At 33.7% G+C, this 26,128-nt stretch overlaps 1 protein-coding gene across 2 annotated transcripts in view; it reads right to left on the reverse strand.

The window, feature by feature from the left end:
• LOC127867345 (uncharacterized) overlaps positions 1-26,128 on the reverse strand; it is a 209,796-nt gene that overhangs the window by 124,010 nt on the left and 59,658 nt on the right. The gene's annotated exons all lie outside the window — the stretch shown is intronic.

The raw sequence follows: 26,128 nt of genomic DNA on the forward strand, positions 1-26,128 counted from the left end.
CCATCTTCATCATCATCATTATTGCATACATAGAGTTGGTCTGACAAATCTCACAGACAGTTATACTCATGTTATCATGAGAAAGGCCAGTCACCACCACTACCACCTTTATCATCATCATTATGGCATACATAGAGTTGGTCTAACAATTCTCACGGGATGTAATTATCAATGTATTCATGAGAAAGGCAAGTGCGCACTACCGCCTTCATCATAATCATTATTGCATACATTGAGTTGGTCTGACAAATCTCATAGGCACTGAAAATCAAGCAATCAAGAGAAAGACAAGTCACCACCTTTACCACCTTTATAATCATCATAACTGCATATAGAGAGTTGATCTGACAAACCTCACAGGCAGTTATACTCGTGTTATCATGAGAAAGACAAGTCACCATCACTACCATCTTCATCATCATCATTATTGAATGCATGGAGTTGGTCTGACAAATCTCACAGGCAGTTATACTCACGTTATCATGAGAAAGGCCAGTCACCACCACTTCCACCTTTATCATCATCGTTATTGCATACATAGCGTTGGTCTGACAAATCTCACAGGCAGTAATACTCATGTTATCATGAGAAAGACAAGTCACCACCACTACCATCTTCATCATCATCATTATTGCATACATAGAGTTGGTCTGACAATTCTCACTGGATGTAATTATCAATGTATTCATGAGAAAGGCAAGTGCGCATTACCGCCTTCATCATAATCATTATTGCATACATAGAGTTGGTCTGACAAATCTCATAGGCACTTATTTCAAGCACTCAAGAGAAAGACAAGTCACCACCTTTACCGCCTTTACAATCATCATTATTGCATATAGAGAGTTGATCTGACAAACCTCACAGGCAGTTATACTCGTGTTATCATGAGAAAGACAAGTCACCATCACTACCATCTTCATCATCATCATTATTGCATGCTTGGAGTTGGTCTGACAAATCTCACGGGCAGTTATACTCACGTTATCATGAGAAAGGCCATTCACCACCACTACCACCTTTATCATCATCATTATTGCATACATAGAGTTGGTCTGACAAATCTCACATGCAGTAATACTCATCTTATCATGAGAAAGGCCAGTCACCACCACTACCACCTTTATCATCATCATTATTGCATACATAGAGTTGGTCTGACAAATCTCACAGGCAGTAATACTCATGTTATCATGAGAAAGACAAGTCACCACCAATACCATCTTCATCATCATCATTATTGCATGCTTGGAGTTGGTCTGACAAATCTCACAGGCAGTTATACTCATGTTATCATGAGAAAGGCCAGTCACCACCGCTACAACCTTTATCATCATCATTATTTCATACATAGCGTTGGTCTGACAAATCTCACAGGATGTAATTATCAATGTATTCATGAGAAAGGCAAATAACCGCCACTACCACCTTCATCATAATATTTATTGCATCGAGAGAGTAAGTCGGACAAATCTCACAGGCACTTATAATCATGTAATCAAGAGAAAGACAAGTCACCACCTACACCACCTTTATCATTATCATTATAGCATACATAGAGTAAGTCTGACAAATCTCACAGGATGTAATTATCAATGTATTTATGAGAAAGGAAAGTAACCGCCACCACCACCTTCATCATAATCATTATTGCATACAGTGAGTTGGTCTGACATCTCACAGGATGTAATAATCATGTTTTATGAGAAAGGCAAGTCACCACCTAAACCACCTTTATCATCATCATTATTGCATACATAGAGTAAGTCTGACAAATCTCACGGGATGTAATTATCAATGTATTCATGAGAAAGGCAAGTAACCGCCACAACCACCTTCATCATAATCTTTATTGCATAAAGAGAGTTAGTCTGACAAATTTCACAGGCACTTATAATCATGTAATCAAGAGAAAGACAAGTCACCACCTTCATGTACACCACCTTTATCATCATCATTATTGCATACATAAAAATGGTCTGACAAATCTCTCGGAATGTAATTATCAATGTATTCATGAGAAAGGCAAGTAACCGCCACTACCACCTTCATCATAATCTTTATTGCATACAGAGAGTTGGTCTCACAAATTTCACAGGCACTTATAATCATGTAATCAAGAGAAAGACAAGTCACCACCTTCATGTACACCACCTTTATCATCATCATTATTGCATACATAAAATTGGTCTGACAAATCTCTCGGGATGTAATTATCAATGTATTCATGAGAAAGGCAAGTAACTGCCACTACCACCTTCATCATAATCATTATTAATATTGCATACAGAGAGTTGGTCTGACATATCTCAAGGGATGTAATTATCGTGTTATCATGAGAAAGGCAAGTCACCACCTATACCAACTTTATCATCATCATTATTGCATACAGAGAGTTGATCTGACAAAACTCATGGGCAGTTATACTCATGTTATCATGAGAAAGACAAGTCACCATCACTACCATCTTCATCATCATCATTATTGCATGCTTGGAGTTGGTCTTAAAAATCTCACAGGCAGTTATTCTCGTGTTATCATGAGAAGGACAAGTCACCATCACTACCCCCTCATCATCATCATTATTGCATACATTGAGTTGGTCTGACAAATCTCATAGGCACTGAAAATCAAGCAATCAAGAGAAAGACAAGTCACCACCTTTACCACCTTTATAATCATCATAACTGCATATAGAGAGTTGATCTGACAAACCTCACAGGCAGTTATACTCATGTTTTCATGAGAAAGGCCAGTCACCATCACTACCATCTTCATCATCATCATTATTGCATGCTTGGAGTTGGTCTGACAAATCTCACAGGCAGTTATACTCATGTTATTGTAAGAAAGGCCAGTCACCACCACTACCACATTTATCATCATCATTATGCATACATAGAGTTGGTCTGACAAATCTCATGGGCAGTGATAATCATGTTATCATGAAAAAGGCCAGTCACCACCACTACCCCCTTTATCATCATCATTATTGCATACATAGAGTTGGTCTGACAAATCTCACAGGCAGTAATAAACATGTAATCATTCATATGATTACAAAGACAAGTAACCACCACTTTTACTTTTATCATCATCATTATTGCATACATAGAGTTGGTCTGACAATAGTAATGGGCAGTAATCATAATGTTTTTATGGGAAAGACAAGTCACCCTCACTACCATCATCATCATAATCATTATTGCATACAAAGAGTTGGTCTGACAAATCTCACAGGCAGTAATAAACTTATACATGTTATAACTAGAAATGGCGCGGTAGAAGCCGACCAGTATACACAGTGCTCCAGCTAGGCCTAAATCGAAGGGCGCCGCGCCCTGCCCTCCCGAACCTTCGCCCTGCCCCCCCCCCCGAACCTCCGCCCTGCCCCCCCCACCCCCCCCAAAAAAAAAAAAAATAATAATTTTTTGTTTAACATATGATTATTCATAAATCTCTTATTACATTGTAATTAGTTTAATCCTCATTGTAGACATTATATTTGAATGGTTTAATAATAATGGGATTAATACAATTATTTATAACATATAAATGAACATGCAATAGAAAGCATTCCAGAAACACCCGCGCGCTCGAACGTGCCCTTTTCACAAAATACTGCGCGTCGAAAGTGCCCTTTTCACAAAGTACTGCGCGTCGAAAGTGCCCTTTTGACAAAAAAGCCCCCCTGCCCTTTTCAAATCCTAGCTGGAGCACTGATACCCACACCGCATGTTTGACCCAGGGGCGCCCCAGGGTTGGTAATGGGGCCATGCATAGTTGAAATTGACTGTATTGTCATAAGAGAAGTTCAGTATCAATTAGAAGTGAATCGGTGTAGAAATGAAAAAGTGATAGTAAAAGGCAATTTTGGGTGGGTGTGGTCTTTGTTGGCGGGGCGCCCCAGGGTTGGGAATGGGGCCACTCATAGTTGAGATTGACCGTATTGTAATAAGAGAGGTTCAGTATCAATTTGAAGTTAATCGGTGTAGAAATGAAGAAGTTAATGTAAAATAACCTACATAAATGAGTGAAAATATCTTATCCGGCCCCACCCCAACCCCCATAACTTTTGACCCAGGGGTCAGATAAAAAAAATCCAAATAGTGCAGGGTCGCACATATGCTCGTAGCTACCATGTGTGAAAGTTTCAAGGTTCTTAACCAACAATTTGCTGATAAAGATCTCTTTATCACAACTGTCTATAGGTGAATATCTTCACTAATGAATGATCATTTTAATAAGGCAGTGGTATGGCAAGCGAAATGCATATTAATTCCTTTAACCACGGTTTAACAGTTAACTATATAGTTAAGAGATGTGCCATTTGCACATGAAGTCCTTAAACCCGGGTTCAAGACTTTGAACCACGGTTCAAAGTGTGTCTAAAAATAGATACAAATCTGTAATCTGAGACAACCAATCAGCGGGGCTAAACCACAATAAGAAGGTAAATACCGCGACTTCATTGGTCATCTCTTAACTATAGGGTTAAGAGACTTTGAACTGCGGTTCAAAGTCCTAAACTGTGGTTAAGAGGCGCGGAATGCACATTAATTATTTAACAGTCAATTGTATAGTTAAGAAACTTTGAACCCGAGTTCAAAGTGCCATTTGCACATTATTTTTTTATTGGTCCTCTCTTAACTATAGGGATAAGAGACTTTGAACTGCGGTTCAAAGTCTTAAACTGCAGTTTAAAGTCTTAAACTGCGGTTCAAAGTCTTAAATTGGGGTTAAGACGCGCGGAATGCACATTCATTATTTAACAGTTAACTATTTATTCCTTTAACCCGAGTTCAAGAGTTTGAACCGCGGTTCAAAGTGCGTCTAAAAAAGAAACAAATCTCTTATCTACATAATTCAGAGACAACCAATCAGCGGAGGTTAAACCACAATTAGATGGCAAATGTCACGGTTTCATTGGTCGTTTCTTAACTATAGAGTTAAGAGACTTTGAACCGCGGTTCAAAGTCTTGAACCCGGGTTTTAGGAATTGATGTACAATGCGTATTTAAATACTACATAACTGTGATTTATATTAATTGCTGTATGTGTTGTTTTGCGAAATAAATTACATTTTCATATCTCCCTTTTTTACACCCTTTATATACTATGCACAATAATCAGAATTTCACTATCTAAGTAGCTAAAACATATGCACTAATTATCTTGCGTGACGTTCATGTAGCAAAAAACAATTAGCATCTAATCAGCCTGCGTGGTAGCACACAATTTTAAGTACATGTATTAGCACGTGTTCTCATGATGCATGGCAAAGAAATCTGCACGTAGATCAATGAATAATCAATATATTTATTTGTTATAACAGCCGTATGGTTAAACATTCCCTATAGGAAAGGCTAAACGTACAGAGCCATAGGACAAGCCAATATAGGCTAGTGGTACGGCCCCGTATGGCTAGCCTATATAAAGTATATTGGCTAGTTGTACAGGGCCGTACGGCTAGCCACTTTCTTATAACAAACAATTTATAAAATATCTAATCTATGACTTATCCTTATTTCCTAGAATTTTACATTTTATTTGGATTTTTTTAAATATACAGTTGCCAACTTTGCTACACATGTTGTGTAGATGAAAATAATTTGGAAAATATTCACTAATAATGCTTGATTGGTCATTGTCGGCTCAGGTACTACTTACATGTTCTCCGGGTACTCTTAAGTATACTAACATGTACCCCGGGTACGGTAACTAAACGTAATCGTACCCGTTCGATATTAGACTGTACCCGAGTTGTATTACCGCCTAAAATCCGATGTCGTAAAACGCGCTACCGATTATTTTAAACAAACTTATCTTAAAAAAAAATGTGTCAACAGGCTTTTTGAGTATGAGTTTTCGATAATATAGAGGCCATTTTACAGAAAATAGACATAAATGTGAATATAATAAATATTTTTTTTAAAGCTGACAACAACTGATTTAGCATTAAATTTACCGGGTACGTTTAAGTATATTTACCGTACCCGGGGTACATGTAAGTATACTTAATAGTACCCGGGGTACATGTAAGTAGTACCCGAGCCGACAATGACCAATCGAGCACTATTAACAGTATGTTGGTGATCATTCATGTATACGATTTATTGAATGCTTTATATCAAAATCATGACAAGTTTATTGTTTAGTGTGTTCTTAATCTTATAACAATGATGACTGCCATTCAGTCTGAACAGATTGAGAATAAAGATATCAACAAATCAGGGTTGCTAGGCCCACAGGAGTTTGAAATTCTATCCATAAAACTAATAAAAACTAATATTACAAAAATATACCCCTATATGGTAGTCTATATACTACATGTATAAAGGGATATATTTTTTATTATTTAGCCATTAGATTAGCTTTATGGATAGAATTTCAAACTCCTGCAAGGTTCAACATTAACAGATGTCCTATTGCCCCTGGCAAGTAGAAGTTGGGTCTGGGCAAGTTATTTTATAATCTAGTTGTCCCCCCAGGCAAGTGCAAAAAAGAACAAAGAGCATTAAATTTAGACTTTAATTAGACTTTAATTGCTATAATCATTTTGTTAAATGTGCAAAAATAAAAAAAGGTTTTGTGGTGTATTATTTTGATCTTTATTAAAAAATATGAGGTTTACAGTTTAAGTTAATGTGATATTTCATGTTTGGGCAAGTGGCTCTACGATCAGGGCAAGTAGATTTTCTGAGTACTTGCCCGGCAGGGCAAGTTGGTTTTTAGGTTGATGTTGAGCCCTGTCCTGTGCCAGGCTTAAGGTCGGTTACAAAAGAACTATCTGAAAATAATTATTTCGCCTGTATTTTGTTAAGACATCAGTTTTAAAAGAAATTATCTCACTTGCGACGAAATTGTTTTTGTTCAGTATAAAAAGCAAATTCAGCACAAATGTCCGCATTAGTCTAATACATTATTAAATGAGACGTTGAAGTTGAACGCACCGAAGTGTAGTAGCGACATTTTGCACCGATGTCGTTAAGATACATTTAGTAAATAACTGCAGAAAAAATGAAGGTAAATTGTAATCGTAGTTATACATGGTTTCCGGACGTTTCACCCCCAAGACGTTTCCTCCCCTAGACGTTTCCTCCCCAGACGTTTCCCCCCCCCCCCACTTTGGTTTAAGTGCAGACGTTTCCCCCCCAATAAATGTATGATTGTTTGGTTGAAGTTTATTCTTGATTTATTATCAAAATGATTATTTTGTTTATGAAGTTTTCAATTAACTTTATTTATGAAGCAGCTTGTTTGATTATTTTTTTGGTTTAACTGTGAATGGAATGCATGTAAAACATTAGTGTTGAGGAACTGTAGTTGTTTGTTGTTTTTAATCCAATTAATCCAATTAAATAGGGTCAAATCACATTTATATTACTTTCAAAACTGTTTTCCTTGTAACAGTTAAATATGATAAATAAATAAACTATATAATTGTCAACAATTTTATTTTTTTCATGCATTTATATATAATGTAATTTGTAACATACTATTCCACTTACAATGACCATCAAAGAACATTCAAGGTGTGCTTTTACTCAATTGATTAATACAATAGTTATAATTACTTTAATTTGTAACATACTATTCCATTTAAAATGACCATCAAAGAACATCAAATCTTTGATTTTACTCAATTTTTCAATGAGCTTAATTAATGCAAGAACAATTTAAGGCACTTATAAAATCAAGTATAATTAGATCTATTTAATTGTTAAATTTGTTAGAGGCTTCCCTTAACAACCATATAAAATCATTAATTAATATTTTAATTAGTCAGGACTCAAATAACATCATTTTTTACACATAAAATGCACTCAATTAATATACTTATACTTTATTTTCACTTTATTACAAATAACTACTGCTAATATACATTAGCTAATATACACTAGCCTAATATACATATTATGCAGACGTTTCACCCCCATTTTGGGGAGGAAACGTCTGGGGAGGAAACGTCTTGGGGGAGAAACGTCTGCCACCCGTTATGGTTTTATACATGAAATACATTATGTATTAGATATATATATAAATGTATTATGCATAGATTGTCATGTGTCTGTTGCAATTATAATTAAATAATGGAAAGAATCGATGCTCAATATTACCTGTATCTGACGGTTCTCACGCATATACTTTTGTTTATTTATGTTCTATTGCGCATGCGCAGTGCTCTGTGTTTTCCGTTTATCTGACCCTTTTCATGGTCTGACGAGTTTCACGTCACACCGGCATTGAAAACTCGCACTGTTCGTCTGAAGTTGGTCTTGTCTTATGTTCAAATTTAATATTGTGGTTTATAAACTTGGCTTATGATTATTATAATAAAGTCGCATACAAATTGAGTAAATGTGCACTTCCTGGGCTCTATTATCGGTAGAAGCTTTTGTTTATAAACATTGGTCTGTTAATCAAATTATATGTTATAATTGCGTGGATTTTAAGTAGTCATCACGCATTAAGAAGAACATTCTAGTTAACGTTGTGCATTGGGACTATATTAATGGTGTACATGTTTAACCATCAATAATTACCATGCCCAGTGTATTAGTGCAAACCAATGCAAAATCAATATAATCATACGACAAAAATGTTCGGCGGTAGCTTTTTGTTGTTATGGCGATATCTTCACGATAATGATGTATGGTCGGCCAAGAAATGCATACAATATGCGTAACACAATGCAGACAACTGCCTTTCATTAATGGTAACCAAAACGACTATTCCACTGCGGCGTTGGAAAGATCTGTGGAAATGTCGAATTTGTTCCGTTCACAACACAATTTATTTAAACGCTGTTTCTACTTCACAGATTTTTAACATGAACAATTCAATGAAGGGAATACCCTTATTGGAAATGATTGCTGTCGTGTTATTATTGTTATGTAAGTACACGTATACATATTTTGTTTAAATTTCGCATTTTATTTCCAATTTATACATGTCAACTAAAGTAACTTTTATATATGAAATTCGTAAACGCGTTTTTTTTCAATTGGAATTCGGTTTAAAATGTTTCTTTTGCATTAAATAGTTACATGTTTGATTTAATGTTAATGTAACGTAAAATTATATATTTAACATTGTATCACTATTTTTGATGCATGCCACAAAATAATTCTTATGTCAACAACTGTTATTTTAAGAGGAATTACCGTTAACGACATTTAATCCATTTTATTAGAAGCCGCTCATCTTCAATATAATTTGCTTAGTTGTTGACTCTTAAAAATGCAAAAAGGCAATTCGAAACATTCATGAAACTAAAGTTAACAATAGACTGAAACTGGGTATGTGTTTGTAAGGTCGTTGATATTGTTTTATTTACATATGGTAATATTTTGCCATATATTAAGTAGTTATTTTTTATTGCTTGTGCGTATGGGTATTTTCTTTCTTTTATATCATGGTTTTAAGTATACGCACTCTTTTTCCGTGACAGAGTTGCTATGACCACTGGCTCTGATTCTATTGAAATCGTTTGACAAACCGTACACCAATTAACGAAACAATGCCGTTCTTTGACGTTCAAGGAGATCAATAGTAGTTATAATTTAATACATTTATACTAAAAAGAAAACATTGTTGTGTGCATTCACATAATATATTTCGAGATTACACAAAAAACTTAATTAAAGAAACCTCGGAGTCGATTAACTGCAGTTTGCTTTTAAAATAGCATCTTGACACAACGTCTGGCTGGTCGTCCTTTATGTTTTAATTACACAAGAAATCCTCGTATCTACTGGTGTATTGCCACAATACCTTAATTTTAAAGATCTGTAATTGCACCGAGAGCTGTTCATCGGTCCAGTGGTGATATTCAGGGGTCTTGTATCTCCAACTCATTCATTACCTAGTTGCTATTCTTTCGCTTACCATTGATACATTTAATCCACGTGTAGTGTAAAATGTGCTTGAAGCCGGAAACTAAAAAAGAACCAGTTTCTCTCTCTCTTTTTGAAGCTCTTATTCAGAAAATTCATATAAACATACACTATGTATACTATTTATAAACATATCATTCAAGTACCAATACAATATATACCACAAGTGTATACAGCGTGTCATGAACAAAGGTACAATTTGTAGTCGTGTTTGTGTATTTCTCATATTCATTTCTTGACAAAAAGGAGAAAAAGGCAAGGAAAAAGAAACGTTACACACAGACAATAACCTGGACAAAAAAGCAAAACATCATAACATCTGTTGACAGTGACAATTATATAGTTTAAGTATAAAGTCATTAGTTGTGTATGCTAACAATTTCTTTAACTACTGACCATCGTTCTTTTCCCGTTTCAGTTAGTTTTATATTGTTATATATGGAGCAAGTCCCCGATAAACTTTTAAGTAATCCATAATAATTTGCTAAAGTTTTCTTTTTCTCCAGCCAAACATATATTTTTTAAATTCGAGAGTTAATATGTTCATTTTGTATTTTGCAAATCCAGTCCTTCCAAGAGTAAATGACTTACAATTCATTGTATCAGGTATATTTAATCTGCGCACTAAGTCTGTCTTTAGATCATTGATCAGTATTTTGACTTTGTCACATTTCCAAAAAAGAAGGGTATTTGTTTCTCTTTCAAAGGTTACAAAAAGAACAATTTCTATTGTTAATTAAATTCATTTTATACAATAAAGAATTAGTTCCTAATAGTGGATAATTCTATACTGAAACCACTGTGAGCAAGTTTCTCTCGTTATGTAGAAATGATTTTGTAAAAATATATATCCATGTATTTTCCTCGTTATTAAGTATTTCCTATTGTCTTATGCAAATAGGTTCTACATTTTTTATAACAAAACATTCCTATATGACTCTAGGTAGACTTTTATAATTGATAAAAAAAGTAAGCATAGCATGACAGGGAAGGGATTTGAACACTCACGTCTCTCTTGTTAAATTCTAGATTTAAGGATCTAATAAATGGATATTTTTACCAGTGTATCGTTCAATTTGTGTTTTGCTACAAAATAAGTTTGAGTCAATAACTATATCACGAACAAATCTTATTCCTCTGTCATACATTGCTTTAATAAAAACGTGTTCATTACCGATGTTTAAGTTATGATTGTAATACAAAGGCATATTTAAGACACTGTTAACATCTGAAGTATCTAACAAGTCAAATAACTGTTAATAACGTGTAAACTTTTCAAACCACAAAACATTTTTATACTATTTTTTACAACAGCAGCATAATGTTTTCCTGTGTTAAAAAGTGTTCCTATATTAAAAAGCGATTTAATTAAAATGGCACATTTACTTTCACAACATGAATACAGTTTGCTTATCCATGCTAGTTTTATTTTTTAGAATAAGCATATATGTCAACAAAATTTAAATCCACCAATTTCATACTCATGTACTAGAGTGGCGCTTTTGATTTTATATGGTTTGCCATCCCACAAATAATCGAACATAAGTTTATAAATTTTATCAACGATTTCCTTCTTAGAGGTTAGTATGACATAAAACAGTGAGTAAATAATGGAAGAATTAAATACTTTATCACAGTTATTCTACCTATAGGTGTAAGTAGTCTTTTGTGTTCATTGATTAACTAGATTGATCGCTTTATCAATTTTTCTGTTAAAGTTAAGATCAACCATACTTTTTAAGTTGACATCAAAAATTATTACTAATAACGTAAATCTGGTAACTCCTCATGTTAATTTGTATTTAGTTTTTATTTATTTTGAGCTTTACTTTAGGGCTCCTATCCATATAACATAAGTTTTATCAATATTTACTTTAAGTCCAGAGAATAAAGAAAAAAAAACATGGATCTTATTCAATGCACAGTTCAAGGAGGTATCAGAACCATCCAGTAATAAAGACGTATCGTCAGCAAATTGCGAGATTTCATATTCTATACCGTTTATAGTAATGCCTTTTATATCAGATCATTGTTTGATTTTGATTGCTAGTAATTCTGCATATACTATACAAAATATAAAGTGAAATAGGATCATCTTATCTACAGCCGCGGCCTATTGGGAAGCTGTCGGATAAAAATCCTTTTTTATTGGACAATTGTTTGCGTATTTTTAGGGAAAATGATATCCAACGTTTGAAACTAGTTCCAAAATTAGCAATTTGAAAGTTCAATGTTTGATCAACGCATTTGAAAGACAGCGTGTCAAAGGCTTTTTCAAAATCAATCAGCATAACAAGAACAGTTATTTTGTTTTGTTCTGCATGATTCATGATATCATAGAGTAATCTAGTATTATCCCCGGTGTATCGACCTGAAACAAAACCAGTTTGGTCTTTTGAAATGAGATTTGGTAATTACTTTTTAAGTCTATTTTCTATGGTTCTTGATGCTAATTTATAGATTTGATTGACCAAGTAATCGGTCTCAATTTTTTTATGAAAATGTTTGGGTTTGTTATCCTTAGGGGGACAAGTGATAATTCCTTGTTTTTTTGTTACCAAAAAACTATTATTCAAATATGCAAAGTTAATGCTTTTCAACACAAATGTTCCTATTTTAATAGGATATTAGCTAATCCATTAAAACACATTGTATTTTGCTTAACGATTTTATATGTGGGAAGAGTTCTTTTCTAAGTAAACATGCATAGATTAATAAAAAAGGTCATATGTGTAAAGACAATACAAATATTATGTTGAGTGATGGAGACTAAACACTGTTTTGCCAACATCGTATGATTTAGTAAGTGACCTAAAAAAATAAGTATGTATGAAACCGTGCAATGTGAGTTGAATCTTTGAAAAATAAATACCTGAATAGCGAAATCATTGTTCTACCTATAAAAGCACCTCGTAATTATATTTAACATTATAAATGTACGTATCCGGGTTTCAATAATATATAAATTATCACTCTGGATCCAACCGGGTTTTTATTGCATAAAGTAGCCTCTGGTAAACCAAGGGCGCCATTTTGTTTTCGGACTTCTTTCGAGCATATCCAATACTTAGGAGAGCGATACATAAAGTATGCAGTGCAGTTAGGCTATAGATTGCCTCGATTTTAGACCAAAATTATGAACTCTCGTTACCGGGAAATGGAGAAGAACAATGGAAATTCGGATATTTAAGTTCTGTAGTAGCTATAACATTGTTTTTTAACTTCTTCCCATGGTTCGAGTTGTCGTCAGCAGTATTTCTATGAAACTAACAATACATTTAAGACATAAAGCACAATCATCTTGGAGCAAGTAATTAGTAATTTTTCATTTATAAGAATAATTCTAACATGTGTTGCTTTCAAAGACAGTTATGGTCTATACATTCATTTAAATAAAATGTATTACCCTAGTTTAACTATCATTTTGCATAAAGTATTGAGCTCCTTCAGTGTGCGACTTGAATAGACTTATTAAGCAGGCGGATCACGCGTTGGGTGTATCAAAGCCATAATGGCTGGCAATAAGGTACGAGTCCACTCTTTAAGGAGACTCCGGAGATAGACGAATTGTTACGATCGATAATTTATATTCAATAGCATAAAGCGAGTTTATCCACCAATGAGCTATTATCGACAACAACATTTAACTAGTTACACGTAACCGCGTGTGTGTGAGGGAGTATGTTGTGCGCGTAAGCGCGTGTTGTGTGCTTGTGTTGTGCTGGTGCGGTGGTATGCTTGTGTGCGTGTTTGCGCGCGTGCGTGTGCGTGTGTGTGAGCGCTTGTGTACCCGCACGTGCGCTTGTGTGTCTGTGTGTGCGTTTATGCACGTGTGTGTGCGCGCGTTCGGGTGTGTGCGTGCATATGTGTGTGCGCGCGTTTTAATGTGCTATTTTACCTTGCGTTCGTGCGAGCGCGTGCGTTTTGGATTATCTGGCTATGTGTGTGAGCGTTTGCGCGAACATGTATGTGTTTGTGCGTCCGTGCGTGGTGGTAAAGCTTTTAATTAAAAAAGGTACACAGGTACTTTCGTACGTCCATCTCTTTGTCGATCCAAATATACGAAAACGAAATATGCTTAGATCGACTAACGGACACTCACACTTTTTATTATGCTCCCCCAATATTTTAGTGGGAGCATATAGTCGCCGCTTCGTCCGTCCGTGCGTGCGTCCGTCCGTCCGTGCACAATTTTTGTCTGGGCTATTTTTTAGCAATTAATGACCGGAATTCAGTTAAACTTTATGGGAAGCTTTACTACCAAGAGGAGATGTGCATTTTATCAGCCGGTTCTGGTCGGATGATTTTTCACAGAGTTATGGCCCTTTGAAATTTTCCATTAACTGCATTGTGTCACACCGGTCTTACTGACCTGTGTGAATGCGCGCTAAGCATTGTGGGAAACGGACCTTTTCCCATCATGGCGTTGGTAAACATAATAGACACGGAAGTGAAAAATGGTAATTAATTATTATCAAAAACAGGCCCCATCAAACCGGGCCAGCTGTAATATATATTTGGATGTAGTTTTTGCTTCAAAAGGAGCCACTTTTCATGTCAGTCTATTGTTTGTAAGAATCACTAAACACGTAACTTAGACTAACTTAACACGTCATAAGATTTCCAGTCCTTACACCCCCTGGACGTTACACCCCTAGTCTTTACACCCTCTAAGCCTGGACATTACACTTCCCAAGATGTAAACATAGTTGATTAGGTTACTAAGGTGTGATCACACCTACCATGGGACACACTTCACTTGATTAATGATGTTCCTGCTTTAATGTGTGTCCAATGGGGGTCTGTCCAATTTTTTTTTATTGTTTGTTTGTCTGTATGTCATTCTTATTTATGTGCAGTTTTAATTAGGAAATAACAATTTTTTGGTGTGAAAAACATTGTTCTTTGATCTTTTCAAATAATTTGTTAATACTCAAAGTGTTATAATAACATGTAAAATTAAAGAAGTTTGTTCACACCATTATTATTAAATTTTATTTGAAGATGTTGTTGTTTGATTTTATGAATTTTAAAGAATATTACATCTTTATGTCATGGCAAAAGAATATCAACACATCAAAGGTAACAAAGTTAATAAGACAAATACTCAATGCAAATTGTTTTTACTCATTGTCCCCATATATACCAGAACAATTTTAGAGAATATCATACTTAAGGTATACACTGTTACTCTGTCAAAATGCCCCCAACACAAAAATGTCGGTGTATTGATTCAAATTGTAAAAAAAGCGTGTTAACAGTTCTGATTTTGCTGTTTCGTGTGATAATTGTGGATTATTGCAGCATATTAGATGTGGTGATACCGGTAAGTCATTTTCTTCTTCCTATTATAAGCATTGTAGATCTATATAATTTGAGCTCCATGACATCATGCGATTTTGGACCTTTGGGCATTTTCCGTTGTTATCAAATGGTCTTGTAACTGATAAATAATTTAAAACACCAACTTGGTTTAAGCTTATTAGCTGCGCCATTCTTGACCAATTAATTTTTGTAAATACTCATTTATAAACTTTTAACTACACTTGAACAATATTTTTGTAGTTGGGCACATTAAAAAAATAATTCATTTTTTAGAACTACTTAGAATTTTTCATTCTGGCTTTAATCTGGAATAGTTATATTTAAGTTAATGTCTCTCAATGTTGTTTAAAATGAGTCCAATTATTTTTCTAAAAATATGCAAGAATGAACAAGTTATTGCAATAAATGTGGATAAATATGTCAGGGGTGTAAGAAAAAAAGTATGACATGTTAACTTTTTAGTGTCATAATTTAAATAAGATTGCTGATTTCTTTGAAAAAATGCATATTTTTTATTTATTTATTTTATCAAAATTTAAAGCAAACAATTGTTTCTTGTAAAGGTAAATACTACTTCATTTAAAATAAATAATACTATTGGCTAAGTAAGACACATTATGTTGCCTGATATACTTTCATTATAGATGTGTTTTATTGTATTTTTTTTATAAATTCTGTTGCATAAAAGTTAAAGTAAAAAATAATGAACAAACTTTTTGCCACCAAAAACTTGGATTTCTGCACTTCAATACCTTACAAACTCACTGAAACCAACAGATATAGGATATTTTAACTTTATTTTCAACCCCATGGTGACATTTTTAGCAATACTGGCTGACTGAACTTTTCCCCCAATTTGATTAAAAATTTCATGCAAAATGAAACAATATTGATAATATAAATTCATATAAATCCAATAAGTGGTTCATAAGTTGATTACACCTTTCTAATCTAATCCATATCTTGGGAGGTGTAACGTTTAGGCTTTGAGGGTGTAAAGACCAGGGATGTAACGTCCAGGGGGTGTAACGACTGGACACCCGTTGCAAGACTGTATCTTCGAAATAGTAAATAAATCTAAATCATAAATAAATATTTATAATTAAATACCTGCTGAATTTGAGAACGTAAACGATTTAAAATAAACGCTGTGAACATTACAAGGAATCGTACATGTATGCCTACTGTGTGAGAGGATTAATCAGGGATAAAATAAAATGGAGTTCAAAGGATCTAACATTTTGAGGAGGACGTCATAGTATCTTGGACATTTGGCACTTTCATATATTTATTTAGTAGATACTGAAAATGCTGAATGTGCTAATTGCAACATCAAAGATGAGCAGGTGAGATTTTTACAGCTTTATTTTTCTTGACATAATATTGTATGTTTTCCATATAATTTATATGCCAGTGTTTTTTTTCACCATTTTGGGAATGGGGCCGGGTCCCTTTAAATTGGGAAATAACGTGTTCTTTTGAGTTGATTTGCGAGATTGATATTGTTTCTTTTTATGATTAAAAATACTTTGAAATTGATAATAATAGTGATTTCAATAAGATATATTTTAAAGTCAAACTTCTTTAGCTTGACTTTGAGATAATTTACATGTTTATATAATTATTAAAATATTTTTTTGTGTGGAAACCTTCCATTGGGAATTTTTAGGTTCCATTTGGGAAAAATATATACTTTTTTACATTGGGAATGGGTCCTCTTACCGGACCCAAATTTGAACGAAAAAAAAATACTGTATGCTCAATTTTAGCTCGGCTGTTTTCAGGGAAAATTCTAGGTTTTGTCATGGACAGCTCGTCGTCAGATGTCCGCGTCGTGCTAAAACCTTAACATCGGCTCTAAAATCAAAGTGCTTCCATCTATAACTTTGAAACTTTATATGTATATGCACCTTGATGATCTCTACACACCACACCCATTGTGGGGTCACTAGGTCAAATGTCAAGGTCACTAACCTCTAATTAAAAAAAAAAAAAATTTAATTTATTCAAAACTGCACCGCAGCCTAGCTTGGCACCCATTATGTGGTGCTCTTGTTTATATATAATTTAAAAAATGTATTTATAACCAGAATAGTTGATGCATGTATAAATAAAAAGATACAGCCATGAACAGTGTGTTTTAATTTTTAATAAATATGCTTTGATTGCGTATATGCAAAACAATGAAGTCCATAAATTGTTTACTGATTTTTAAAAATGTTGAATGTCACGCCTTACGTACCACTCCGTTTATGTACCGACACTTTATGTACTACTATCTGACACTTTATGTACCATATTTATAATATATAGAGATAACTCATTTAATATGAATGTGTGTTATTGATGAAATGTATTTCGTGTGATAGTATTTATGAATTTAGACTTATATATTGGCCATAGATTTTATTTTTTGTCAGATTGTCTAAGTGTCACTGAGTGTCTTAGTGTAATTTATTCAGGGTTGGCATAAAACACGGGTTTTATAGTATTGACCGTCCCGGGCGGGTAATACTGGGAAAACCCGGGTTTTACTAGGTTTTACTGGGATATAGTGGGCAATACTGGGTAATAAAGATATTGCAATATTGTATAACTTGTACGATAATAATGATTTTATACATATTAAAAGAAAATATCTATTAACAATTGTTAACTATTAGTTACATTGTCAACTTCTAATTCATGTGAAAACATATTCATAATTCCTTCTAATTTTCATGAAAATGGAAATTCTTTTTCTTTGTCTGTTTGGATGGGCATTACTTGGGTATCGAAGATATTACAACATTATGCAACAGCACAACTTGCATAATGACAATATTAATGATTTTAAATTAGTACATAACAGAAAATAACTATTAATTTTAGCAATTCTATTCTATTATTTACACTGTTAACTTCTACTTCATGTGTATGCATATTAATAATTACTTTTTTTCTGCAAAAAAGTGCAATTCATTTTGTAATTGTTTAGGATGGTTTGGATGGGCTTTACTGGGTAATAAAGATATTACTCAATTGTATAACTTATATAATTATTAGATTCTATAAAAACATATCCATTAATTTTTAATAATTAGAAAATATTTGTTACATTTTAACCAACTACATCATGTGGAAAGTTTGGAATCCTAATGATACTTTCTTATTTTTACATAAATGAAGTTCAATTTCATGGTCTTATGGACAATACTGGGTATAACTTGGTATCTGTGTTTTATCTGATTTACATTTTATTAACTCACTTACATTATTTTTCTACAAATATGATATGATATGTAACAGAATGGTATTTATGCAGGAAAAGCGAAATGGGTAGCGATATGAGGGATTATACATGTAATATATATTTTTGTTATCATTCAAATAATTAAGTTGATCTTATGTTGCATTAAGACTCATGCCCCAATTTAGTGTTTTAAATCATTGACATAGTTTATTAGGGGCCATAAAAGATACACAGACTAGTGCCAATTAGGGCCCTCCCATAAACTGTGAAAACATGCTTTGATTGCTACAGAAAGCGACAGAATCCTGTTAATTGTGTTTCAATATAAAAAAGTATTTCTTCAATGATCCCTCATTATCAATTCTGACTTTAAAGTTTAATGATATTCTTCTTTTTTTTTCTTCTTTTTTAATAATGGCTATGTTTAATACTGATACATTATGGCCATGTGTGGGGGGTTAAAAAGAAATAGATTGATAGGTTTCCCGAGTTACTCAATCCACTCAGGAAAATCCTATAAATTAATTGTAATTAATAAAACAACTGTCACTTTGAAGTCTGCAGTAAAATTGTATATATCATACAGTGACAATAGGTTACTTCTATTTCAATATTATTGCCAACAGCATTTGCTAACTCTTTTTTCTTTACAATAGAGGCTAGCAGAAAAGTAAGGATGATAAAAAATAATTACAACTGCATGTTTAATGAAGAAAAAATAGTATTGCCCAGTATTGCCCACTTTCAGAGTATTGCCCGGGGCGGGAACAAACGGGTTTTCCCACTGGGTTTTCCCGGGGGCGGGTTTTTCGTGCCAACCCTGAATTTATTAGCCCAAGTACATGTAGTACTTAATAAATGATTTATTAGTCTTACCTGAAATTGAAGTAAATTATAAAAATTCATTTGTCTCTTATCTTATCCTGACTAAGGATTATAAGTCTTAAATGTTTGTATTATATTGTAAAATTGAAATGTGATACTTTGAAGAGAAGAGAGAATAACCTTAATGTTTAAACTTTAAAAAATCAAATTATTTCCTTCTTTAAACTTTAATCATGTTTAGAGAATGACCTTGATTCATTAGGACTGCTATGAATGAATGGACAATAACACCTATATTTTATGTAGGTGGTACGTAAAGTTTCAAAGTACCGCTAGTACATAAAAGGTCTGGTACATGTACATAAGGTGTTACACCCTAAAATGTTCATGGTATCAGTGTTTCAATAATGTAGTGTTTCTTATTATGAATTGCTTAGGTTGTTTGGTTTCAAATTTCAAATTAGCATTTATGTTAAAGAATTTTAAGTCATTTTGTGAATTCCATGTTTTTTTTAATAAGGTGAATTATGTTGAAAATGGTGCCAAATATTAATTCATGGTCGCTGTGATGTAGAGAATGTTTTCCGCTGGGCGAGGGTTCGATCCATACTCTGGGACAGTTCTTATTATCGTCTCCATGGACAACAAGTACTGGTGTACCAAGAAGAAGTAGTAGTAGTAGTAGTAGTAGTGGTGGTGGTTTTGGTGGTGGTGGTGGTGGTGGTATTAGTAGTAGTAGTAGTAGTAGAAGTTGTAGTAGTAGTATTAGTAGTAGTAGTAGTAGTAGTAGTAGTAGTAGTAGTAGTAGTAGTAGTAGTAGTAGTAGTAGTAGTAGTAGTAGTAGTAGTAGTAGTAGTAGATAAGTAGCTGTAGAAGTAATATCAGTAGTAGTAGTAGTTGTTGTTCTTGTTGTAGTTGTAGATAATTAATTAATTAGTTGTAGTAGTAGTAAGAGTTGTAATGGTTGTGTTTGTATTTGTAATGAATTCTGATCATACAACACAATGATGATGCTGCTAACGATGATGATGGTGAATATGATAATGCTGCTGCTGATTGTGATGATGATTTTATGATGGGACTGCGGTATTATAAATTTTGTGAGATTCAAACACTTAACCTGTTGGATAATAAAACTTCTCATTTTATGACAAAAGAGCTAGATTGTAGAGTAAAACATAAGTATAAAATTCCCTAATAGGAAAGCTACCATTAAAGGACCATGTGGGCTTCATCAAAAGCAATGCATGACACAGTTATATCTCTTTCAAATGCACTCAATATTGCTGTTCCAATTGATATCCTCAGAAATGCTTCTGGATGGGCATACACCAAAGAGTACTTTCCTTCAATTATTTCTTCTAAAGACACAATAACAAGACTGTCGCCCTTAACAGGAATTCCAGACGCCACCCTAAGATGTTCCCTCCCCAGACATTTCCCCCCATTTAGTTTTAGTGCTTAAATTCCCCTCCCCACCCCACAATAAATTTATAGGGGTTTGGTTGAAGTATAATCTTGATTTATTATCAAAATGATTTTTTTCCTTATGTAATCTTATGTAATTAACTTTTTATATGAAGCAGCGTGTTTGTTGTTTTCTTTGGATTAATCATTCATTATTCATTCATTAAACTGTTTAAGGAGTGCATGTAAATCATTAGAAAGTGCATGTTGGTGTACTAGAGGAATACTAGAGGAATACATGGGATATTCTCAAAATTGTACACATGTTGTTTTTAATATAATTAAATAGGATCAATTGATGAATAAATTCAGTTTGAGTAAACTTGGGCTGGGTTGTGGAACTATAGTAATTTGTTGATTTTAATTCAATTAAATAGGGTACTATGTAACTGTCAAAAAAAAATATGCATTCATACGCATATAATCCAATTATTGGATGTCACTGATATTTTCAATTTTACTAGTAGCTATTTAAGACTAATTAAAACAGAATTGGACTTTCCTTGCAAAGTATTTCATTATTAATAATATAATAATATAATTAGCTAATGTAATACAAAAATATTGATATTTTAATAATTTAACTCAATGATATTAATAATATTTAAATTTGCCCCAAATAACAAGGGCAGGTAGATAGGAAGATTTTTTTTTTGGAAAATCAACAGTGTTGTCAGTGTTAAATATTTGTAAAGCTTCTTCAACTTCAGTTTTACATTTTATGACCTGCAACATATTCTATCCTAGTTTATTTTACTATGGTAAGTCATTAAAGTGTTATTTATATAACTATATAATGTGCTAATCTCATATAATGAATAACTACCCCATTTAAAGATGACACCTAATCTAATTTCATTAATACAATAGTTATAATTGTTTTATTGTAACATACTATTCCACTAAAAATGACCTTCATAGAACATCAATGCTGTGCTTTTACTTAATTTTTCATTGATCTCAATTGTTTAAAGAAAAAACATCAGGCACTTATAAAAAATATATAATTAGGGTGTCAAAATTTAACAAACTGAACAAGCAATTTGAACATCTCTTGCAATGCAAATGGAGACACTTGAAATATCAAATTGTTCCCATACTAGTCGGCAATATAGCTATGACATTGAGTCTATTCAAAACATGCATCAGACACACCTTCTAAAACTTTTTAAGCGGTTTTGAAAACGCTATTTAATTGCAAACTTTCGTCAATAAAGGATACATGTTGTTATACAACCGCAAATGAAAGTACAGTTAAAAAAATGAATAAAGAGCGAAATTGTTGAAAACTAACAATTTTTTTAATTGATACTAACATAAGACCGTAAGACTGAACAAAATAATACTTAACTTCTAATCATAACATGAATGTTTACTTATAAAGCAAATTGTTCATTCATCCGCGGACTTCTTTGTGTCGTAGTCATAAATTCCTCCAAATGGAGGTGTGTGATGCGTCTAAATATAGAGGTGACAATAACGTAGTGACGTCACCATCTATGTATAGAATGCATTAACTGTACATATAGTGCAGTTCTTGTCCGGCTATTTCTCAGCAACTAATGACCGGAATTCAATGCAACTTTATGGGAAGCTTCACTACCAAGAGGACATGTGCATATTATCAGCGGGTTCTAGTTAGATGAATTTTACCAAAAGGAGATGTGCATATTATCAGCCAGTTATGGTCCGATGATTTTTCACAGACTTATGGCCCTTTGAAATTTTCCATTAACTGTACATATAGTGCAATTCTTGTCCGGGCGATTTCTCAGCAACTAATGACTGGCATTCAATGCAACTTTATTGGAAGCTTCACTACCCAGAGGAGATGTGCATATTATCAGCCGGTTCTGGTCGGATGTTTTTTCACATACTAATGGCCCTTTTAAATTTTCCGTTGTACATATAGTGTAATTCTTGTCCGAGCTATTTCTCAACAACTTATTACGGGAATTCAATGAAACTTAATGGGAAGCTTCACTACCAAGAGGAGATGTGCGTATTATCAGCCGGTTATGGTCGGATGATTTTTTACAGAGTTATGACCCTTTGAAATTTTCCGTTAACTGCACATATAGTGCAATTCTTGTACGGGCTATTTCTCAGCAACTCATGACCGGAATTCAATGAAACAATATGGGAAGCTTCACTAGCAAAAAGAGATGTGCATATTATCAGCCAGTTATGGTCCGATGATTTTTTACAGAGTTATCGCCCTGTGAAAGTTTTTCCAGTAACTGTACATATAGTGCAATTCTTGTCCGGGCAATTTCTCAGCAACTAATGACTGGAATTCAATGAAACTTTATGGGAAGCTTCACTACCCAGAGGAGATGTGCATATTATCAGCCGGTTCTGGTCGGATGATTTTTCACAGAGTTATGGGCCTTTGAAATTTTCCATTGTACATATCGTGCAACTCTTGTCCGAGCTATTTCTCAGCAACTTATTACGGGAATTGAATTAAACTTTATGGGAAGCTTCACTACCAAGAGGAGTTGTGCATATTATCAGCCGGTTCTGGTCGGATTATTTTATGGCCCTTTGAAAATTTCTATAAACTGTACATAAAGTGCAATTCTTATCTGGGCTATTTTTCCCCAACTACTGACTGGAATTCAATGAAGCTTTATGGGAAGCTTCACTACATTGAGGAGATTCGCATGATGTTTGTGGGTTCTGGTTAGATGATTTATTTAGAGACTTACGGCCCTTTGAAATTGTTAAGTTGCTAAACCATCCATCGTATTATTTTGTCCAAAGTTATGCCCCTCAAGACGTTTCCTTTTATCTAAATATATAGTGCAATATTGTGACCGAAACAAACCTTTGGGGCGCATCACCCGTCTCCGACGGTTTCTTGTTAAATACAGAACGGCTTGTAAGAAGTTATCTTCATTAGGAATGTAAATCTCATATTTTAATTTCCGGTCTTCAGTTAGTCTAGTTCCGAAAAAAAGATGAACTACACTAACCACCGAAAGTGTTTATACTAATCTATCAAAATTATGAGCGTTTAACTCTCAACAGGAATGTTGTATTTGGTATTAATACGAATGTTAACGAAAGAAGTTAAATGACAACATAAGTGATGTGGAATAATAGAGAAAATCTCATTTACAACTGATTTCATATATCTGCATGTGTAGCACATACTTTCGATGATTTTTATTATATGCACCACACGCTACATATTTAAATATATATCGATGTTCAGATATGTGGAATTATAACAATGCACGTGTAAAATGTCTAGGGTCACAAATAAATAAGCATGTACAACTACATTGACAAATAATTACCTTTAACACAGTATTGTTGTTTTATACTTAATTTACCTAAACGAAGAACCAGTATATATCGCCTCTTAAATGGGACATTTCGTTAATTTGCACTTCCCTCGTAACTCATCTTATAGTCTGAGTATGATTGCAGTATGGTAAAATACTGTTGAACTCGCTTTAAGTCTACTGTACGCACAACTGAACAATTGAACAAGGGTCATGACAATGTGTTTTTATGTCCATCCCACTATTAAGTAATTCATTCCAACTAATTTAAAAGTCGTAGGAACGAGAAAACTTAATCGTGCGATCGACTAAATAACTCGTGACAACGACATCGCTGACTCGTTGTTTCGCCTTACTCGTGGGAACGCGGTAATTAACTATTGGCAACGACAACATCAACCAAAGATAATCGAAAATCTTGAAAAGCATGTAAAAGCGAAAATTTGTCAAATATATGTCGTCGGAAATCATGTTAGCGTCTCTTGTATCAGCCATTTTAAAATAGTCGTTTAGAAACATGTGTTTTGGTTCGCTTTTCGTTGCAACGAGTTAGTAAGTCGTTCCAACAAGTTCCTGGCAATGAATACGTCCCCAATAGTTACTATGCCGTGGGGACAAGTTGCTTAGTCGTTGGAAAAAGTTAGTATGTCGTGAAAACGACCAAGTGACTTGTGCGTTGCTTATGTTCTCACCTTTGAGGGAATTATCTCGATTTCAAAAGAGTGACTAAGTAGTTCCCACGTATCATCGAGTGACTGACTATTACGTTCCCACGAGTTACAAAGTCGTACCCACGGTTGACTATTTCGTTCCCACGACATTTATTTCGTTTCAATTATTTTATACGTCTTGAGAACGAGTAACGAAATCGTGGGAACGAGCAGCTTAGTCGTGGTAACGGCGTCAATAAAAAATCCAATGTTGAATCTGGTTGAGCCTACGACTGCCAATTCGATTTTACTATGGCTAACTTATACAATCTCACCAACATCTTATCCAGTCTGACAAATTTGTAATATCTACTAACATCGAAAACGAATGCAGCAAACGCTAGTATAATATTTAAATGTGTTTCTCAGCAACTGTGACTTATGATGTATCCCCGTGTATGATACGACTTTGAGACCAATGGTTAATTTTTACAACCTGCAAACAATACACCGGCAATATACGATATGTCTTAGAAAACTACAATTTTTCTTATACCACTGTCGTTTAATCAAGTTGTCACTTATTCGCCTTAGCTTTGGTTTAAACTACTGCCAATTAGTCACCAGCTAGCACAAAAGTAAGTTACGAAACACGTGTATTTTAGATAGGTCTTTCCGGATAAGCACGTGTCTATGATATTTGCTTAGCGTATTAAGTATGCTGTTAAAAATTGAGCGTTTGAACAAAGGTGGTTTGTAACAGAAAGAAAAGCAATACATACAAACGGCAACTGACAATAACATTTTAAAGTAAATCATTTCAATGGTGCATTTGCAATATGAACACTTGTCCTGATACATTTAAGAAAAAAGAAATACATATAAACGTAGGAACGACCTTAATACCGCTCGTAATTTTAGGACAGTATCAATAAACCATTCCATACATTTAAAGTTTAAATTGATATGCATGTAAATCATTATTAAAACAGTCTTAATAAACTATTACATTTGTAGGAAATGGTGCTTCTTTGCCTGAAACCAAAGGCGAAAGCATTGTAAGATAAACACTTGTTTTAATAGAAGATCGTGTTTGGACTTTTTACATGTGTCATGTAACAGCTTATAACATATCGTTTATTCATATGAGTTTATTTTTATGATGGAAATTAATAAGGAGATATCTCAATAATATGTATCTTATAACATATCGTTTATTCTTATGAGTTTATTCCTATAGTGGAAATTAATAAGAAGATATTTCAATAATATGTATATGTAATGTTTAGATGAAGTTAATTAATAAGGAGATATTTCAATAATATGTATATTTCAATAATATGTATATGCAATGCTTTGATGAAGTTTGAGAATTTAATAAATCATTTTTGGAAGATATTTGCATAAACTAAGACCTGATTTAAGGTTTATTTCAAG

Source organism: Dreissena polymorpha, chromosome 2 (assembly GCF_020536995.1).
Source record: "Dreissena polymorpha isolate Duluth1 chromosome 2, UMN_Dpol_1.0, whole genome shotgun sequence".
NCBI lineage: Eukaryota > Metazoa > Mollusca > Bivalvia > Myida > Dreissenidae > Dreissena > Dreissena polymorpha.